Genomic DNA, 6,221 nt, shown 5'->3' with positions numbered 1-6,221 from the left:
GGGGGGTGAGCGGTTGTAGCCTCCCACGCACATAGGAAAAAAAATACATTCATTCATTCATTTCCTCTCAGCTAAAAATTTGTCAAATTGTAGCTAACCCAATATCTCAACGAAAAAAAATAGTCAGCTGGTTACAACATGGTGTATTATACGTCAGCTGGTGTCTCGAACATGAAAGTTAAATTTAAAGAAAAATTTATTTTCCGTTATTTCCTCTCAAACAAAAATTTACCTGATGATAGCTTATATGTAACTGTGGATAAATATATATGTCAGCTGGCTGTATCTTGGTGGAAAAACCGTCAGCTGATACGGGAGGCTACAACCGCTCTTCCCCCCAACCGAGCTCCAGCTGACGTTCACGAGGCTTCATAATACTATACTTTGATGCATTTTACTAATTACCGCTTGAGAGGAACTTGGTCATAAAATCTGCTGCTGGCTCCCGGACCAGAAGTTTTTTTACACAATTTGGATACTAAATATTGTTATGTAGGTTTGTTGATGATTAATCTGATTTTTTTAGCAAGAAAAATACAATTATTTTAACTGATTTTTAAAACAATGTGTTTGAGCTTAACTGTGAGTTAAAAATACAGATAAAGCATGAAAATATAGTCAAAAAGTTTTAAATAAACTATTAAATATGAAACTGAACTATAATCTTTCAAAAATCAATTTACATGTATCGTCGTTCTGTGAAAAATAGCATCAAAAATGATGTATGCTATTTTACGGTTTTTAACTTAATTCTTGAGTATTATATATTTATGTGTCTGCATAATAGATAATGTCGATTGAAACAAATACAGTTTCCAAGTATCGCGAATATTATTGTAGAGAAAATTATTATTTTCATTAATATGTAAAAACAATATTTTTTCCTTATTCTTCCTGTTGACAAACTTCTTTAAACCAAGATATAGTATCAATTCCTGATTATTACAAATTTTAAACATATTTGAAAAAAAAATGATTTTAGCTACTAATAACTATGTCAGTACTTAAAACACCTAAAATGTTACCCATTCGCTTTGTAATAGATTAGTTATTGCAATAACCTGTCTCGTTTTTATGATTGACGTTTCATGTGAGCAAGAGCAGAACACAACTATGGTAGAAAATGGTAGAAATTTATCCATTGTTTAACTTTTTATTAGTAAGGCCGCAAGTTTATAAATATTAAAACTGAAAAATGTTTCTACGAGTCAAAGAATTTAACAAACATTTTACTTAATATGCATTATAGAATAGTTATTTCTTCTCTAAAATTATTTTTCACTTACATAAAACTTACTAGACTTAAATTTCGCGATTTTTGGAAATTGTCCCTAATAAAAGTGTTGCCAACAATTTCCCCCATATTTTGCCAAATATTATTTTACCCTGGCAATTTATGAGGTACACTTAACTATATGTTATCTTCGTCCAAAGAACTGCCTTATTATGTGGTATAAAGCCAAAAAGTTTTATTTATTTAAAAGAAAGAAGATACCTTTCTTTCTATTTGAGAAATCTAATACCAAAGTGTGTCATCTTATAATAAACGCTATGAGCTAAGTTTTAAGGTCGCTTATTGAATGGTTTTGGGTGTAGCTAGGTTTAGTGCCTTTTTAAATAATATTTATATGCGTATTAGTTGAAGTTTCAGTTTAAAAATTATGAAGGAAAATAAAAATAAGTATTTTCTGTAAAAAAATAAGAACTGAAATTTCCATAGCTGATGATTTATATTTAAAATTCATTGATTTTCAATTTCTACTAAATTCATTGGTAGAAACCTCTGACCCTCTTCACAATAAACAGCGATTAGAGATTAAAGCACGATTTTTGAAACATTTTTACCGTTCATTTTGCTTAATATAAACTTTTCATATTAGATTTGCCTTTTCTACCAACTCAAAAAAGTTAAAAAGATAAGTATTTGTAGAAAATACTTATTGTTTTATATCTAGCTACACCCATAATGAAATCATGTTAATAATTTATATGAAAATTATACGATCTAGCTAACTCGCAAGTTGACTGCCAAAGATGGATATTTATTTACATTAATTTCAAAGTTATATTTATTTTAAACACGCAATATTCTCCAAAGAGTTTGAATTGTTTTTATTTTTTGTTGTACTGGATAGTAGTAAATGGTAGAAATTTGATCTTCAATTTTATGTTTGCCTGATTCTTATAGATTTCAAAAAGTCGTTTGGTTGAATATAATCACATAATTTTATTTTTAAATCTACGTGACATTAACATCAAAAAGAGATCAGGTTTTCTATGAAAAATAGATAAATCAAAATAAACGTTTTATTTACTTTTTAAATCTTAAATTAATAATCGTGTGAAATTTAAACAATTACTCTATCCAATACACATATATGATGCTTCTTCGTGCAATACCATAGCTTGATAATTATTGCCAGGTGAAAAAAAAAACTACCATTTTGGTAGTTTCGGCATTTTTACGTTGTCGTTATTTAATCGTAGTTATTCGCTTATATAATAATGTTAATTATAATTATAAATTAGGTAAATGTGAATTAAAATATTGGCCTTGAAACGCGTGCTTGTTGGGACTGTGTCCGTCGGAATAAAAAAGACTTAAATTCTTAGTATGTTAATAATTATTGTAGTTTTTATTAATTATTAATTGAAACAGCGGCCTCCGTTGAAAGGAACGTTGGAACATTAATAGACAGTTTCACGACTTCTGAATTTTATAATTGATCGGTTTTATTTATTATTTAAAATTTAAATAATATATTTATAAACCATTTGAATGCTTTAAAAACACGGAATATAAATTTCGGGATATGTATTTTAGCTGTTTATCTGTCAGTTAAAATGACAAATCATGTACGAAAATGTGAGTCAGAAAGTGTAGACTATAAACTCAAACTCAAACATTTATTTATTCAATTTGACTTCTTTTAGAAGCACAATCGAATCGTCAATACATATTTTTAACATTTATCACCGATTCGGAAAGCAGTATCTATGGAGAAGAACCGGCAAGAAACTCCATAGTTGCTCTTTGCTATCAATTACTTTATCAGCAAGTTGTGAAACTGGCTCTTAATGTTTTATATGTTTGAAATGTCTGGCCGCTGAAACAGAGTGGCTTATAAATTATTTAATTTAATATTGTACTTAATTAGGTGTTAGCAATTTGTTAAGTCGGTTTAGTTTAGGGTTTCTGTGTTGTCTATGTGCAATCAAACAGTTGCCTTTTAACGCGTTAACTAGTGACTGTAGATTACACTTAGATGAAATATAGAAACTAGATATGAAAGGCCTTGAAATCAACGACTACTAATATATAATATTACATAAAAACATAGCAAAAACTGTATTTTAGAAATTCTTTATGATTTTAAATTTATAAATGACCGTAATCCTTTAAAAGTTATAGTTTTACCAGCAACCGTCTAGCCCTTTCTTATATAAATATTTGATATGTCTTATATGGCTAAATGAAACCAAAGAAAATTGCAAAGAACATAAGTAATAAAACCCCCCATATATATTTCTAAAATCTATTCTTTATTTTATTGAAACCAAATTATCTTTATTACAAAGAAATGCAATATTATTTCCTTTGTTCCTACATTTCATTCAGTTCATACAAGACGGCCTCAACATCAACAATTATTTTACAATACAATCACAGATCATATATTAAACAAAATGACTTGTGGCAGTGTTTCTTTAAATTTTTGTTTTCAATTATGATAATATTCCATCATTTTGTATCATTTAAGTATCTACAAAGAAAAAACAAGTCTCAATTATACCAATTTACCAAATTCTTTTATGTTTAATGCTACTACCAAAGTTTTAATCTACAACATATATAATGGGGCCTTGCGCTAAAATTTTGCTTTACCTAGTTCCGTATATTATCTGTGGTCCATAGAAGTTTTCAAATCATTTTAATGAACTAAATAAACTATAAATATCGTTGTGTCAAAATTTTGAACTTCAAACCAAAGTAATTATTTCATAAATAGTCCAGTAACGTCGTTGTGTTTTAAAAGGCCAATCAGTACTTGAAGATAGAAATTGTATAATGCCTTCGTATTCAACTATTATTTGCTAATAAGGTCATAAAACTATACCCCGTGTTCCTATTTCTTTAGCACTTTTATATCTAAATAGGTTTTTTTATTAGTTTCTATTTCAGGGCGTTAGTCGATGTTTCTACTAAATATTGTGTCAAATTAAAAAAAAGTGTTGCCAGTAACAAATATTTGGTAGAAAAATCTTTGCCCTATCCAAGAAGTGCCTATTTAGTATGTATTTTGTATACTTATATTAGTATGTAAGTTATATGTAGATAATATTATTATATGTATTATTTAATGTCTATTGTTTTATGGGATTTTAATTATTAATTATTGCCACATTAAAAAAAAATATTATCAGCTATTTCGTTTTGACCAAAGATCCTTATAGATACCATGGTATGTTGCAATATATATTTTTAAATGTTCACAGTAAAAGTTTTTAAGACCTGTATTATATCGTGAAAGACAGGGATGGATATATCGAAATACTATCTTGCATCTCTGTCTGACACAGAGTTATAATTACAGTTACAGTTATAATTAAAATCCTTAACAATAGTATAACTTTAATGTTTGCGCAGTATTAATTATTTTTGCCTTATTTTGTACTTAATACCTATAAAAGTATCGTTGATTTTATTTTTGTTTTTATTTTAAATATAATAATGTCGGTTTCATATAAATCATAGGGTATGTATGTAATTTATTTTATATATATCGTTTATTGGTAATACACCAATTTGTGTTAAGGTTTTAAAATGTATTTGTGTCTGCCCGAATAAATGTTATTGTATGTTATGTAACGGGAATAAATAAATATATACGCAAAAATTGGTTTTTATTGAAGGGCTAATTGTGCCTCGCGGTTTTACCTGTGGAAACCCGTTGTTTTTAGATGATTTGAGTATTCTTTACTACTGCTAGCATAAATTATCGTATTGACATGATATTTATTACTGATATTGAAACCTTTTTAGTTTCTATTAAGATTTTTTATTCTATTGTATGTCTAGTTGCTAATTTTTTTTATGTAAATATACATACTACTGTGCAGGTGGTATAATGGATCGCGTTTTCCACTACAGAAATCTGAATGCTAGCCTCCAGCCAGATTAAAAATTTAAATTGCCTTTATTACAAGTTTTTGAATTATTGTTAATATCATTATGAAGCTATAAATAAAATCAACTTTAAATTGCATTATAAAATAATTTATCGCATCTATATACTACAAAATATTGTGCATGTCTTACCCTACCGTTTAAATGATAATAGAACTTAAATGTCTATTTCCGACATTAAATTTCTATCAATACCCAATTAAATTATTAAAATCGAATATAAAAACAGCGTGTGTGCCGAGCACACGTGTCAGAAGTGAAACTTCTTGGGCATTATTGATTTATAAATACCAAAATCGTCGACTGTATTGCATGACGCGACCTTGAAATGTCACTTTCAACTCGCCTAAAAAAGTTTCACTTCAAAAACCAGAAATTAATCACCTAGAGCGTCTTTTCCTTGCTTTTTACGCGCGCACAACCCACCCCTGTCCTGTAGGAAGCCAGGAAAAGAAACGCCCTGCGTCCCGCCCGCGAACTGTCAAAATGACATTTCAGTGTTGCCACTCGACAAAAAGCTATTTCTGCCAAAAAAAAAGTAACTAAAGGGCTGTTTCTTCTCCTCGCTTGCAGGTGTGCGGACGTCGACGGAAATTGTGACGCGGCATTTTATCGATATGGACGGCATCCCGATTAACGTTCACGCGAGACCACGGCTCGTTGGCAGGCGGCCTAACGCGATAGTCAATATAGAAACTGACGTGTTCCAAGAGAAATCCTACAAGCAATATTCGTCGCAACACCTCAGGGACGCGTTGATAGCTGTCAAAAAGGGGTACAGTGTGTACGCGGCTTCGAACAAGTATGGGGTGCCAAGGAAAACTTTGCGAAATTGGATGGAAAAGTACGACATTAAGAGTCAATTTTCTAAAGGACGGCGTGGCACGAGTAGACCGACGCAAATATTAGATCCATTGGATTTAATGTCCGAAACAAGATCGGAGAGATTCGACGAAGCTTTGTAAGTCTATATATAAATATTATTTGTATGCATTTATGTTTGATACGCCATTTAAGTCTGCCTAAGTCAACT

The sequence above is a fragment of the Colias eurytheme genome, chromosome 30 (genome assembly GCF_061535395.1).
Source record: "Colias eurytheme isolate Ceu_HAF_F1 chromosome 30, ilColEury1 Martin Lab GWU primary, whole genome shotgun sequence".
In the NCBI taxonomy this organism is placed as follows: domain Eukaryota; kingdom Metazoa; phylum Arthropoda; class Insecta; order Lepidoptera; family Pieridae; genus Colias; species Colias eurytheme.
Note: the sequence above shows the minus strand (reverse complement) of the source record.